The 16,655-nt window shown below is 45.3% G+C and overlaps 1 protein-coding gene across 19 annotated transcripts in view; it reads right to left on the reverse strand.

Annotated features, from left to right (window-relative positions):
• Window positions 1–16,655, reverse strand: part of PTPRT (protein tyrosine phosphatase receptor type T) — a 2,174,878-nt gene that overhangs the window by 2,109,790 nt on the left and 48,433 nt on the right. The gene's annotated exons all lie outside the window — the stretch shown is intronic.

The raw sequence follows: 16,655 nt of genomic DNA on the forward strand, positions 1-16,655 counted from the left end.
CTCTGCCGTTGCCCCCTTCTGAGGACTACAGGACCATCGCGGAGCTGCGAGAGGACCGGACAGCGCAATCCGGATATTGGCCCTCGGGAGCCGGTTGAGAAGTATCCCGCCCGCGGTCGGCGAGTGTCCAGACGTGGTCCAGACGAGGGGAGGTGGCGAGCCGCTTGGAGGGGTGCACGCAGTCGAGCGGCCCTGCATCGAGAGAACTTGGTGAGCATGACACGCACAACAAGCAATGCGAAATTGTGAGGGAGGGGGAGGAAGTAAATAAGGGAGGAGGGAGGAATTGTAAAGTGGCGAGGGTTTAATTGAGTGTTGCTAAATGGAATGAATGGTAGCGAAACGAGTGCGAAAGCAGGCGGCTAACGTTACGCGAAAGAGGGGGGCGGGGCACGAAAACATCACGTGCAGCCGCTCGTAACAGTGAGCTAACGTTACGCGAAAGAGGGGGGCGGGGTACGAAAACATCACGTGCAGCCGCTCGTAAGACACTGATTGGCCTGAATCGCGGATACGTGTGAGGGTGGGTGTGTGGTTTCCTACGATTTGATATTTATTATTGAATGAGTAGATGAGGTTCCCTATTGTTCGAGCAAGAAACTCGATAGGTAGATGACGTTTCCCTGTGGGCGGTGGCTAGTTACATAGTTGCCCAAAACGGAAGATAATTGGCTGGTTAAGCCCTCCTGTTGAGGGGCGTATCACACGCGAGGCGACGCAGCGTGCGCAGTCCGGTTATAGTATTGATGAGATTACCTTGTTCCAGGAGAGACAGGAAGACAGCTGTAGGGTTAGCGGGGTAGATTACAAGTGTATTTTGAATTTAAAGAACATAACACGAATATACCAGTAGCTCGAAGAAATCGGTGACGTCACCAGTAGGGATTTAATAGGATATCGTGAGCACAAGGAACCTTAGGTTCGAGAGTGGTGGGGAGGAGAAGCATGATAAAGGAGCTGATACGGAGATAAACTATAAACCAGTGGATCGAAAGAAGAAGGGGAAAGGGGCGTGGCTGCGCACGGAGAACGCCGGCCACGGCAAGTGTAAAAGGGGGAGGAGAACGGAGAAACAGGACAAATGTATAAGATCGTCGTAAGGGGTACGCAGCCGCAGGGGGCTGCGTGCGCTTCGGCCGCAGGGGGCCGTAGGGGAAGGAATATAATATAACATCACATTTATTACTATTGCATAATTTGTCAAAGGATTGTCGTAAGTCCCCACACTTGCGGGGCGAGGTAAGCAATACAAGGTTGTATATTGTAAATTGGTAGTAAGGGGAAGGGTAACAAGGGGAGTACAACCATGTCATACGGGAGAGGGTCGGGAGGGTGGGGGAACACCCTCACTACCCCACTACAGCACATATGCACCACACTGCCACCACACAGGGAGAAGTTAATTAAGTACAGCATAGAGTGGACCCAGGGGACCGACAATAAAATGTTAACACCATGGCCGCCTAATGGTAGTTTCGATCCATATGCCCAACACTCACTACTGAACCATCTGCACAATACATACAAGGGGAAGAAGTTGGCAAACCACGTGGAGGTGTTTAACTTATGGAGGATGTTCCAGGGGTCTCGACCAGGACCAAATGGAATGTTCACTATGGGGGAAACACCGGAAGAAAAGGAGATTAAGAAAGAAGGAACGGGTGGGGAAAAGGAGTGCGAAAGCACAAAGAATACGGGGATCGAAAGACAGGGAGGAGAAAATGTTGATAAATCAGACGACATAAAAAAGGAACCGAGCAATGAGATACCCATAACACCGGGAGTGAAAACAGAGGGAGGAGGGTTGTACCCGTTAAGAGAATTAGGAGAAATAGAAGGACGGTTAAGGGCGGCTGAAGGATACTCAAACCCGGCATACAGCCCTCCACCATATGTAGCTCATGGGAAGATACCAATGGGGGAAGGGAGGATTAGAGAAGAGCAGACTGTAGAGATAGGAGACGATGAGTGGGTAGCTGCACAGATATTGTTGAAATTACGAGGCTCACTAACTGGAGAAGAAAGGGAGGCGGTAAGGAGAACAAACGAGGATAGTGCCAGAGAGAGTGAAATGAGGGGAGAGGAGCTACTACGGCAGAAGGAAGAGATTTTGGAGGAAAGATTAGCAAAACTAAGGGAAGAGCAGAATGAACTGATCAAACAACTTGAGAGGGAGGAAAGAGAGAGAGTGAGGAAAAGGAAAGAAGGTAAGGACGAACTGGAAAGATTAAGGGAACGAAGCGAGGAACAAAAGAGAGAAGCTGAAAGGGTAAAAGCAGCAGCAGATAGGGTATCAAGAGTCGTGCTGAGAGAGAAGAAGAAGGAAGAAGAAGAAAAGGAAAAAGAAATGGAAATATGGAGGAGGAGGATAATATCTGAGACAGCTAAAAAATATGAAGAGGGGAAGGTAATAGAGAGTATAGTAGAAAGAGAAAGGGTGAAATGGGAAAGGAAGAGGGAGGATGAAAGGATATTGGAACAGATGAGCAACGAAGTAATGGAGGAATTAAAAAGGAAAAGAGAGGAAAATAGTAGGGAAATGGAGGAGAGAAGTGAAGAAGGAAGAGAAGGGAGGGGTAGGGAGAGTGAAAGATGGGGAGATGTATACAAAAGTAGGGAGGTAGCAACGACATCAGCACTAGGGGGGACAGTTGGTAACAACGAAAGGGGAGAAAGAGACTTAATAGATTTAAAAACAGTAACAATAAAAGGAAAAAAGGCAGAGTGGGGGGTGGAATTTATAAATAATTTTTGCAGTGAGGAGGAAGAAGGAGTGGAGAAGGATGGAAGAGAGAGTGAAAGGGAAAGCTTAGATAAACTGTACCTCACTAGAACAAACATAGATTCGCCCTGGATAAGTAGAAGAGGGGAGGAGCTGGAGAGAAGTAAGGAGGAAACGAAAAGAATAGGGGAAACACAAACCAATGAAACCACGCCACCCACATCTCCATCACGCCGCCCTCCCACGTCACTACCTACGTGTTCAACCACCGCACGCTCTCTGCACAGAATAAAGCTCGCGCCCTTCATGAACGAACTTACACCGTATGCATGTCGGCTTAGGGACCTCCCTAGTCGCAGGCAAGACAGACAAATAAACATACCCATATTGAACACAGGAAATGATGAAAGAAGGGGAAAGGAAGAAGAGGGAGGTAGGGGAAGAGGTAGTAAGGAAGAATTTGAAGTAGTAAAAGAAATGGGGGAAGAGGAGGGGTGTGAAGACTCAATATCATGGAGCGTAAAGGGTGAAAAAAGACAGAATTTAATGCCACTGCTGGAGAGAGGAGGGGTTAGACCACAGTATGTACCTTGGAAACATACGGATAAGGAAAATATAAAATGTAGGCTCCCATCACTAAGTGGAGGTGCGGGTAAGTGGATATATGAAATGGAAAAACACACCGCAGGACAGAAACTAGCAGTAGGAGATGTGAAGGGCCTGTTAATATCAATATTAGGGGATAGAGCGGATGACATTTGGAAAAGAGCGGGATTCCATGGAGTAACAATAACAAACACATCGCATGATGGGGCACCATTTGCAAACTGCAGACATGCGCTATGGCAGGCACTGAGAGTGCAGTACCCAGACACCTCAGACATAGGAGCCATTACTTCCCGTAAGATGGGTGAAAATGAGGATCCTGTTGATTATATCCAGGACATTCAAGAGAAGTGGCGCATGGAGACTAGAGAACAATGGGACAAGACACCAGCCATATTTTATCATATACTAGTACAAGGGCTCCCAGAAGGAGTTCAGAAACAGCTAAAGAAAGTAGTAGGAATGGAAGCAAAACCATGGCCAGAAATACAACTGACTATAGTACATCACTGCAGGACATGGCAAGGAAAGATGAAACAAAAGGAGGAGGACAGGAAAACAGAAGAGGCCAAATTAGTACAGAAAAAACTTACTAAATACACAATGGAAGGGGCACTAATAACTACGCCCACACCAATGACCCAAAGCCCAACGCAAGTAGTGGCTGCACAAGATCAAGCTCAAATAGCGCCCCCACAAGGTGTAATACAGCAAGTGCCGCCTCTGCAATTACACACACCGAACATGGGAGGAGGGTACCCAATGCAAGGAACTGGGTATTATAGTTATAACAGAGGGAGAGGAGGGTTTATGAGAGGGAGAGGATATGGATATAATACCCAACAACAGGCTGGGGGACTCAGAAATAACTACTCCACAGGGCAACCCGTATACCAAGACAACGCAGGGAGCTTCCCATGGCAAAACAGGGAACCACCCGTGTGTTGGAGCTGCGGAATATTAGGACACATGTCACGTACATGTAGGGTCAGGCCAGGAACACCAGCATGGAATGAACAAGCACAACCTAGGACATCACAAGAACAGCAGGGCATACAACAGCAGCAGATGTCACAACAAGGGAGTGGCCAACCACAACAACCACAACAGCAACAAACCTATTCACTGCCACAACAACAAATAACACAGTATCTGCCACCGCCACAACAACAAGTAGCGTTAATACAACCACCACCACAAAATGAACGAACACAATTGGGTGGGGTGACGGTGTTGGGACACAACCCTTACACAGGGAATGGCCAATCATTGTACCCCCAATAGGCCAGCCCACAGACGGCCTTGGTGTGTCCCATCCTGTCAGTAACACCTAATAGTGCGGAGGAACCACGCATAGAGGTAAAGATAGGTGACAAAAAATTATCATTTCTTGTTGACACCGGGGCAACCCGGTCTTGCATAAGGGAAGGTAAATTTAAGATGTCAGGCGAAGCCATGAACACCCAAGGATTTTCTGGGGCTAAAGGGTTGGTTCCATTTACTGATAACGTTCCGTTATCTATTGGAGATTATGATCTGTCAGTTCCACTTTTGTATTATAGCGCCTCACCAGTAAATATACTGGGGAGGGACATAATGAACAGGTTGAACATGACGATCTCGTTTACAGAGGATGGCATAATTTGCTCTACTCCAGGGATTAACATGCTCGCAGCACGACAGATTTTGCAAGCATACTGTGGACAGACAGCGATTAGGGCGGAGCCAGTAGATGGCGAGATATTTCAATATGGCACTGACATGGCATTTGCATGGATGCCAGGGATAGAAGGGAAAATATGGAGGAGACCAGCAGCCTATCTATTCCGACCAGAAACACCAGCTAATGAACTGGAAGGGAAGGTGTTTGCAGTGGACATTGAGAGCATTATTGCAACAGCTGATTATGTTGCTGTGCACGCCCAAGATAAAGAAGGGAGAGCTTGGAGGGCGGTGATAGCACTAGCAGAAGGGTGTAGGCTGACCCAGGTGTCCGATGAAGAGCTGTTCTCAGAAGAAAAGGAAGAAAATGAAATGGTGTTCATGATGAGCGTAGAAATATGGCTAAGAGTGGCTCACAAACAAGTAGCACAGAAAATTGCAATGGCACTTGAGGCACCCGCAGGCACCCCAGTCCCATTTTTTAAGGAGGATATGTCAAAGGTGCCCAAATCATTATGGACTATTAGCCCTTATGACGTAGGATGCATAAAAAGCATAGGGGGTGTAAGGATAAAGTTGAAAAAGGGTGCCATATTACCAAGAGTGAAACAGTACCCATTGTCAAAAGAGGCAGATGAGGGCATATATGAAACCATAACGGCCCTTATAAACAATGGCATATTGGTCCCCTCAGAATCACCATGTAACACAGCTGTGTACCCGGTGCGCAAGGCTAAAGGGGGGTCTTGGCGCTTCATACAGGACCTCAGACCCTTGAACAACATAGTAGAAGCAGAGTATCCAGTAACAGCAAACCCGGCCACAATATTGTGTGGCATTCCGGCAGAAGCATCACGTTTTACAGTGATTGACCTTAAAAATGCTTTTTTCTCAATACCATTACACCCAGACTCACAAGATTTGACAAGCTTTACTTACCGAAATACAAAGTGGAAACATACCAGATTACCACAGGGGTATTGTGAATCACCCTCAATTTTCAATAGAGTAATACAGATGGATTTGGGTAACGTTGAGGTGGAAAGCACAGTGTTACAGTATGTGGATGACATAATAATTTGTAGTACAAACGAAAGCAAATGTAGAGAGGACTCATTAAAAATGTTGACGATACTGGCAGAAAAGGGGTACAAGGTAGACATGGAAAAGATACAATACTGTCAGGAACAGGTACTTTACATTGGCCAACTGATATCCCAACATGGAAGAAGGATTGCACCACAAAGAGCACAGGCCATCTCAAGCACTCCCGTGCCACAGACTGTGAGAGAACTACAGCAATTTCTGGGGCTGTGCAACTACTGTAGAGCATGGGTATTTGATTACAGCTCATACATAGGACCCCTGCTTGAGGGGTTGAAGGAAGCAAATAAAGGGGAGAAAAAGTTGGGATGGACTATGGAAATGAGGGAGGCATTTGACGAATTAAAAGACGCAATATCAACTGCTCCAGTACTGGCATCCCCAGACTATGAGCGGCGCTTCTTTATATTTTCACATTGCGACTCAGCAGTGATGAAAGCAGTATTGGCCCAAAAAACTAGCATGGGCTATAAACCAGTAGCATTTTACAGCGGTCACTTAGACCCTATAATGTTAGGCCAATTCTCTTGTGAACAAGGTCTCGCTGCAGCTGCTTTTGCAGTAGAAAAAGCATCAGCAATAACTATGGGGTGTCCAACTACACTATTTGTGGAACATGCACTATTTGCGATATTGAATAAACCTAAGTCCACACTAACAACACAAAGGGCATCAGGTTATGAGATTATTTTGTCTAAAGCTGAACTAGCAATTGTTAGATGTAGCACGGTTAACCCTGCAAGGTTCCTAGCAGAAGTAATTGAAGAAGGAGATTACGCCCACGACTGCACCCAAGTAACTGAACTATACTCATGTACTAGGAAAGTTGAAGAAAACGCACTAGAGGGAGGTGAGCTTTTGTTTATTGATGGGTCATCAACTATTGATCAAGGAGATGGGATACGAAGGACTGGGGCAGCTGTAGTAAAAATGATGGAGGCGCCGGTGTGTGTGGCTATGAAGTGTGTACAATTACCACAGCATTACTCTGCTCAAGCGGCGGAACTCGTTGCACTCATATTGGCATTAAAGGAAAGTTTTAATAAAAGAGTAACCATATATTCCGACAGTGCATATGTTACATCCACTGTCCACTCAGGGCTATCAAAATGGAGAAGAAGAGGGTTTAGGAGAGCTGATGGCACTCCAGTACAACATGCCCTCTTGTTGGCTGAACTAATTGAAGTAATAAACGATCCCCAAGAACTAGCCCTAGTAAAATGCACCGCACACACCAATGGAGAAGACTATGTATCAAAAGGAAATGCAGCAGCAGACGCACATGCGAAATATGCTGCATATTTTGGTGAGATATGGAACCCCACCGACTCACAGAGAGGGAGAGGGAGGGGAATAGCGAGGGAGATGTTAATAAGAGAAGGGTACACCCATCTCCCAGCCACACAGATTATGGAGCTACAAGCGGCTGCACCAATGGCCGAAAAAGAAGTATGGGTGAAAAGAGGATGCACAATGTCACCAACTGACGCACTATGGCGCCAGGGTGGCACTGGGAAAGTTGTAATACCGTTGGCACTGTTAAATACCGCCCTGAGCCAATTACATCACCCTGCCCATACAGGCAAGGAAATAATTGCAGCACGAATTAGAGAAGATTGGTTTTGTCCCGAGCTAACCTCTCATGTGTCAAATTTTATCAGCAATTGCCTCACATGTCAACAGTTTACGGCCGGCCATACTTTAAAAGTGATAAGAGGTACAATACCCCGGCCAGAAGGACCTTTTCGGCACCTTCACATTGACTATGTTGATATGATCAACATCTGTCAAGGCAATAGGTATATGATTGTAGTAGTATGCCCATTTTCTAGGTGGATTGAAGCAGGGCCCTGTTCACACCCTGATGCGTTTAGAGCAGCCAAATTCATAGTAAGGGAGGTCTTCCCCAGATGGGGAGTGTGTGAGGTGTTAAGATCAGACAACGGGCCCCATTTCGCAAACGAAATGTTCCAGCATATCACATCCCTGCTGAACATTAAACACAAATTTGCATGTGCATACCACCCACAGGCTAATGGTGTATGTGAACGCCTGAATGGCTTATTGAAGGAGGCAATTGCTAAAATACAACAAACAACAAAGAAAAGTTGGTTGTATTGCCTCCCGTTAGCATTGTTTGAACTTAGAAACAGGCCAGGGTCCGACCACCACCTCACCCCACACGAAGTGGTTACTGGACGCCAAATGCGCCTTCCCCTAACACCAACGTCAAGGGCATTCACCGACCACGAAAGTTCAGCGAATGTGTTAGGTGATGAAATGTATCAATATGTGTCTTCTTTGATTACTAGTGTCGTGTTTGTGTCTCAACAGCTCGAGCGCACACGGGGCGGGTCCACCAGCAATCAAGAAAAAGACGAAAGTACGGAATTGGGAAAGGAGAACTCCTGCAAACTTGCCAAAGGTGACCACGTACTACTTCGCAATTTCAATAGAAGGTGGCATGAGAAGAGGTTCACTGGCCCCCATCTGGTAGAGGACGTATCAACAAGAGCAGTAAAACTAAAGGATAAGCGTGCCTGGAACCACCTACATGACGTAAAGATCTACAAACTGCAGACCCGCCCCAGCGCCAACGACAGAGCAATTGGAAGAACAGCAACCACATCCCCTACAGCGGAAGAAAGTTCAACCACAGACAACGACCCAATTGTTCCCTCGGAGACAATAACTGACCAAGAAGGAAGTGATCCCCATACTGCCCACCCCATGATCACTCGCTCAAAGAGTAAAAATACTTCCGCCATTTGAGCACAAACCCCCCCATTGACTGCTAAGTACAGTTGTAACTAAAACTGAAGGACATGCTTGCACTAATACACATGTAAACACGTGAATGTTCTCTTTTTCTCTCGCACATACAGGAACTGCGTAATATTGTATTGTTAAGAAAAGTTAATTAACAAGTTCAGTGTACAGGCGTAGATGGTGCTGCCAGACGATAACTACCCAGAAGAATTGTCACACCAATTTGTATACGAAATAAAGAGGCCAACATACTTAAAAAGGAGAAGGGTACGTGTATACTACACAGCCTTCCTCCTGGCCATAGAATATCACATGCCCCACCTCCACCCATACTTGCCAGTCCTAAGAGACCCATCACTTAGAGTAGCGTGGGAGCAGCTCTTCGCCTGGGCACTGAATGACTACTTGATAGGGAGAGCTTAAAGGTAACAAAACTAACATCTAATAACCAGCACTTTTGAGAATTTTCAGGCGGGCAACTATAACGTCGCAATAATAAGCTGCCAGGACCGCAGCAAGGTAAGAGCAAAATGCCGGTGAAATTAGCATATGTAATAAAAATAATAGGGATTTTTATGATCACCGGGTTCTTGGCTGCTTCTGTCTGGCAGTACAGCTATGCTATTGATTTTATTGCTGCACCCAACCTTAATATACCCCCGTCCCCTGCTGCAACAGGTGTTACGTCAGGTGGTAATAGTAATTTTGCACCCAAGCAAAATAGAGTTAAACGCAGCACATACTCAGACAATAAAGGTATTGATAATTATGTACAAGATTCAGCACACGTCACAAACAACATATGGTACCAACACATGACCCGCATTGGTAAGCAGACAACTGAGGATAGCTGTTACGTTTGCTCATTAATACCATACGCCATGAGCGCTTCACGAACATTTGTTGCCACAGAAATAGATGAAAAAACAGCACAGTGCGTAATATATTTGGCCCTGTTCCAAACAAAAGGAAGATTTCAAGGAACAGTAGTGCACATGACATGGAAAACACGAGACTCATACCCATATGAAAACAACTTCCTCAAGACCTATCTAAGTTATCACAAGACCAGTTTACATGCTGAAGCATTCAGGTACATAACAAGTGGCCCTGCAAAAGGAGAAACAAAGAAGGTAACACTGCAGTACCTACCATGTGATTGGTACGCCACTGAAGTTCCGGGTAAACAAGGATGCTGGGAAAGGCCGCTACTGACGATAACAGGAAAGGTGTTCCTGGGCAACAGCTGGGAGATAGGAGTGATTGGCAGCAACATGGTAACAAAAGAAACTATCTCAACTATCGAGACACACAATCATCGATGTTGGACGACGTGGATCAAGTATGTACCAATGCTCACATGGGTAGAAGAAGATGAAGACCCGATAACTATACTACCATTGACTGCACCCAAAGTATGCTACCAGCATAAAGGAGAGGTGGACGTAGGATATAACACCAATTGTGCAAACGTGATGGAGTTACCTGAGGGGGGAGCGGGAACAGCAGTAATAATGGACCATTATTGGGCCTGTGGGGAAAAGGCATATCATACATTGCCTCCCCTGTGGAATGGTGTGTGCACAATGGTACACGTCAATGTACCATCACTAGTGGTACCTAAGAAGCATGTCGATGTGGCGAAATTTCCTAAAATGGATGAAGGGGATAAGAGAAGAAAGAGATCTGCACCACTCCAGAAGGAGCAAGGAAACAGGACCAACAGCAATGATACTGTCCTAAACAGGAGAAAAAGACAAGGAGAGCCATTGACAGGAAATTACCTGTGGGGAAGATCGGAAACGGAACTAACATCAATACCGCCAGAACATAGACTATTCAGCAGAGCAGCAATGTTCTTCTCCTCAATAATACATCCGGGACTGCAGGCATACGCAAACGCAAAATGGCTCCAAATAACAAGGTGGGAACTAATGATGACCATCAATTCAACAGTAAATGGGTTCAACGCAATTAAAGAGGAGCTGCGAGCTGTAAGGATGGTTGCACTCCAGAACAGATATGTATTGGACCTCCTCACAGCAATGGAAGGAGGAGTTTGTGCAAAGATAGGACAATCTTGCTGCACGTTCATACCTGCCAACGATGCTGACAATGGTACGCTGACAGAAGCAGTTTCACAATTGGCCCAGATGCACTCCAAAATGATGGACGAAAGTAACGGTGTGAACAAGGATAAGAGCTGGTTTTCACTATTATGGTCATGGATGCCATCTTGGCTGTCAGATGGACTGAAAATAATAGTGGGATGTGCTATTTTGGCTGGAGCTGCCCTGATAATAATTAGGTTTTGGAAGGCCCGGAAGGCACGCACGACTGACGAGTTGCTGGAAATGGTGGGAATGCACCCCTTGATGCCAGCAGATGATGGTCAGCATACAGGGGTGATAATACAAGAGAGGGAGAAGCTGCGCACACAAATCATCGCCAACCATCTAGATCCACCATCAGTGAAGATCGAGAACCCAAGGAACCCCAGGAGCTACATAGGAAGATGGGTATACTGTACTCCTGGAAGAACATGTGAATACATGTATTGGTCGTTTGAAGATCATGTAAACCATTATGGACATCTCGGAGGGATAACTAAGATATGGAGGGTAAGAGGAGATAACGAGAAGGATATGTTTGTGGTCGACAAGTCGACCAGAGGGGGGACTGAAGTGGGAGAATGGAAGACCAGGCTCCCGTCCTTCACCTCTCGCGCTTGGCCTAGAGGGTCACGGCCCAGACACCCGCCGCGAGAAGAGTTCGTCCAGTTACCAGACGACCAGGTACCATGGTACAGGAACATACGGATGTGTCCACCTGCCTGCCCAGCAGCCCGCACTGGCCGTGCCGACACCTGCGGCCCGGATCAGCTAGACTAAAAACCACACGTCGTTAGAGATGCCATGACGACCTAGACAACGGGAAGCACATCTGTATAAATATACACACTTAACATTCCCACACCAATCTACACGAAGAATATACTCAGTGCTCTGACGTAGGCGACAGGCATATTCACGGACATGCATCTTTATTATTTTTACATAGGCTTTCAGAGTACAGAAACGCAAGACGCATCATGAACTCATCTATAACGCTTGCTCATGCTTCCCTTGAAACCCGTTACCACCGTGAGAGGTATAATGGAAACACGATATTGGTCATGGAAATATATGCCACTATAATCTAAAGCACCCATGCACGAAATGGATCACTTATGCACCAGGCCCAAGTAGGCCTCAAGCAAGAGTTCCGTGGACATTAACAAAGCAAAAGTCAGGTTGCTGATCCTGCAGAATGAGCCTGGTGGAGCACCCAGCCAAGGTCGCAATGTTGCAAACCCACATCCAAGACCAAATCATCAAAGGCACGATGTTGCAACCTCGCACTCCGCGTACCAACGTTAGAATCATATCTACAAATTAAACCAGACACACAGTGGAAAAACAATATTAATTGTGCAGAATTCTGCCTCAAACACGGTCCCGCCTCACGTGACCAAGCCGAACCTGACGAGATGCCAAAACCCAGGAGAGACAGGGCGTCTGGGTCCCGCACTACGAGACACAGGCCGGGACACTTGAAAGGCTCAATGGACACCTGCTACAGTGGGAACGGTCAGCTCCCACCTATGAATAAATCCTCACATTGTCTGCATGTACCCATATTGAAACATTGTTGCAAACACGGGTACACCGAGAGCTGGGAACAACGGTGGTCCCAGGCTGGGGAGCTCACGGATGCACCAATCAGAACATGGGGCTCTTATCTCAGACGTCAGTAACATTAGCCAATCCTCAGGGGTCTTCATGTAACAATTCTTATGTATCTAATTGAAGGGACAACCCAGATATACCACCTGACTACACCTTGACCACTAATATCATTCTCTATATGTGTACTATACTAACCCTACCACTCGAGCAACCAATTAAGAGTGGCGGTAGGTTTTTGTTAACTTTTTGAAGTGACGCAAGTAGCGCGTCATATTACAGTAAAAAGGGCCTGCGAGCCCCACGATCGTGTGTGTGTCAGGACGAACGCGTACGCTCCTTGACCCATCCCTGCCGTTTGCATAATAAACAGCAGAAGTTGCCTTGCTCCTTGTGTGTGCCTCATACTCTGTCTCGATCCGAGATATACACGGGAGGAGTTGGGGCCTCCCTGCCCGGAGGTCTGCGGGCGGCCCGGCCGACCCCGGCAGAATTTCCCCCCGACACCTGGGTCCTAATGAGGCCCTATGTCAGTAAGAGCTTTTTCTCGCCTGCTTTATATTTAACGTTCTATCCCATTTATTTTGCAATAGACACATTGCTATTTGTTGACTTGTATGTCTTTTCACCTCTGCAAACTGGCTTGTTAAACCTGATGTTTTCCTTTTTTGCTTTACGATGTCATAACACTGGCAGTAGGTCCTATAGAAATATCAAATAACGTAACATTACATATAAGGCAAAAGAGGACCTACGTTTTCTTAGGTGTGCAAACTGGTTTGTATAAATAATTTGAAAGTTTGAAGGTGTGTTAATCTTATTAATATACCTATATTATAATATAAGGCAACTATCTGCAGTTTTCTTGCTTGATTTTCCCGTTTTCATAGTACATCATTTGAACATTAACAGTCTGCCTAAATCAATTTATGAACCTTGATGAAGAGCTCTATTGTGTGAAACACATGCTTGCTGGCATAATAAATTAATCAAGAGCATGCCAAACTCAATGCATATCATTCTTTACTTAGATCCAGCTGCATGACTGCTTGCAACACACTATAACATTGGTAACACTCTGTGCAAGCACTTTGCTTAATATCTAGTTGATGAGAAACCACAGCTGAGAGTGATGTGGACGTGTAGAATGTGGACCACGTGGATGCATCCAACAAGGGCTGCAGGGAAATATTGCAGCTCCGTTTAGTGTACGTATGTGGAAGACCGGGTGCACAACCTGCAGGTCTTCACTATGTAGCCTACGAATACACTACACATGTGGCCAAAGAGAGTGGATCTTTTGAACGGAGTTCGAGTAATGCACACATTGCACGGCCTGGAGTGGTTCAAAACTCAGTCTCTTTTTGGGTTGTGATTATTATTACATGTTTGTTAGTAGGAGGCATTTTAACCAAAAAAGGAATGTAAAGGTTTCATGTGAGTGTCAGTCAGATACACCATGCAGAGGCAGCACCTATGAACTTAATTTTATATTTAATATGTCTCTGTCTGCTTGTGGGTGTCAATTTGTTATGTTTATTTATTTATTTATTGTTTTCCCAGACGGGCTATTTTATGCATTAAGCATTAAAATGCAATTTGCAGTTCAATTGTGTTAAAATGTTTCTTTGTTCTATATGTCTAATTTTAATATCATAGTCATGTCCTAAACATGCCTTTTCTATAAGTATATGTGTGCGCCTGGAAGCAGTTTTTCTATAGCTGTCCTTATATAATTTATTTGATGTGTCAGACTCGGTTGTATTGCACAAATGTAAATGTTGGGACTGGGTTGTTCGTGTGCTCCATTTCGGGTCTATAGAAATGAGTTGGAGGATAATGAGTAAAAAAAACACAATGTTTGCTACTAGAAGGGCAGTCTCCACCATTTGCCGGGTACGGTACAGCTTCTCGTATGTCTTACAATCTCATGTACTTAGGTACAGCACTTTTATGGCATGTTTAATCAACGTCATATGGCTGGGTACACTTGTGAAAGGGGACAGTTAGAGCCTCATATCCCCAAGCACCCTCGTCATATGCACACAAAGAATAAACAATCAGACATGCACATGAACAGCACTCGCATACACCCATCACAAAAGACAAAGAAGAAAGACTAGCTTCTGCTATCCATGCCATGCATATAGTGGAAGGTTGTCCACCTGATATCATTTCCAAGGTATGTTGGATGTGTAGGTAGAGTGAGGTGGGACATGGGATTTAGCGGGGCATTTAAAAAATATATCTTTCCAGCTTGAAGAAAATGGTTAGACTGATCTTTTGAGGCTGACAGCCCCTAAAAACTTAAAAAGGTACTTACATAATATTCCCAGCCACGGCCTTAATATTCATGTAGTGGGCCAACCTTTGGATGCCCTGAAAGTGTCTTATTAGGAGTTGGTGAAAAATAAAAACGGACATATACATGACACTAAGGGGCTAATTCACAGAAGTGTTTTATAATGGCACACTCCCATAGGAAAACGCTCTGTGAATCAGGCCCTAAATTGGCAGTTTAAACAATAATATAGTCTAACTGCAAAAATGTCACTTTGCCTGAGGCAGAATGAATCTATGAAGTTGCAGTATTAACAATGAGTGTGTTTGGAAGGGACAGTGTCCGTATATTATTGTTTTTGCATCTCTGTATATGCTTCTGTGAAGGACCGGCAAGCACTCACACAACAAGTCATTTCTACATTCCCTTACACAGTATTAGTACTCATACATCCACTCATTTCATCACACTAAAAGTCCCAAGAGCAAGGAGTTGCAATAATCAGGGGGCATTCACATTTTCACGCACCAACCGTGGTAGAGGCTGAGGTGGTGTCTGACCGCCGAACAACCACGTGCGGTGCATGGAGGACCGCTGCGGTCGAACAGAGCAACTGTGTCAAGTCTCGGCTTCAATAATGATGGGAACCTGGAAGGAGGGTTTTTCCCTTTGTGAGACATCATTAGGAAACACGCGGCAGAAGGAGTACATCAGGGCCTGGGACCGAGGAGGGAAACATGTTGGGAGACAAGAAAGAAGCAGGTATGCCAAGTGAACCAGCAGACTATGGACTATTAAAATGTGCCAATAATGGCCTTGTAGCTGGAGTACAGGATCATGTCTAATATTAAAAAATAAATTTAAAAAAAGTTGTCCCAAGCAACCACATCACCCCTCTCTTCCTCAGAGCACAACATCTATTTGCTTGTAAGTGCTGTGCTAGAAATGACAATAAAATAAAAAAAATAAAATAAAACAAAAATAACATTTAAGTAGATAAAAATAAGCATTTTCGATTAAAAAAAAGTAACAAGTAAATGTGTTGTTATCTTACTTTTGCTTTGATTTGCAACTGGATGTGTTGTGGTCAACATTGTCAGGAATTTCTATAAGGTATTACAGCAATGCACACTTTGCACTGTTTAAGGCATTACTAAGAATGTATTCTAGACTCGTTTTCTGTAAAGATTTGTTCGCAATCACAGGGCCACACTAGTTCCTTTTTATCATGATTTGCTGGTCTCTGTAATGAATTCAGTTGGCAGGTGCCTATAGAATTGGCTGGTATCATTCACTAACAGCCTCTATGTAAGATTCAAGGTAACCAAGTGGGGGAGAGGAGAAAAAAATAGGAATCGATGTTACTGACGGCTAACAAAAGCAATTGTGTCAAGCAATTCAGGCCTGCGCGCAGAATTGAATAATTCCCATATGAGCTATTGTACACGAATCCACTGATTGTTTCATCCGAGGCAACGTTTAGGCCAGTCGTCGCCTAGTGACAGTGGGAGGACAAAGGAGGTGAGCGGGGAGTCTTGAGGATTGGGGAGGGGGTGGGGGGGCAGCAGATTCTGTAGCAGACCCCGGAGACAAATTGGAGGGGGAGGGAGCACTGATACCAAGGATGGAGTCTTCCAAGTCAATAAGGGATGAGGGATGGCGTGTGGCTAGTGAAGAATCTGTAGGGGCAGCAAATCTAACATCGGCAGTGTTCTCAATGCCACGAAATATAACACTGCAACCCTCACTGTAACACAATAAGCACGTGTAATATTAGATCATTCAC

The sequence above is a fragment of the Ambystoma mexicanum genome, chromosome 3p, assembly GCF_040938575.1.
Source record: "Ambystoma mexicanum isolate Mex_15411 chromosome 3p, UKY_AmexF1_1, whole genome shotgun sequence".
Taxonomy (NCBI): Eukaryota; Metazoa; Chordata; class Amphibia; order Caudata; family Ambystomatidae; genus Ambystoma; species Ambystoma mexicanum.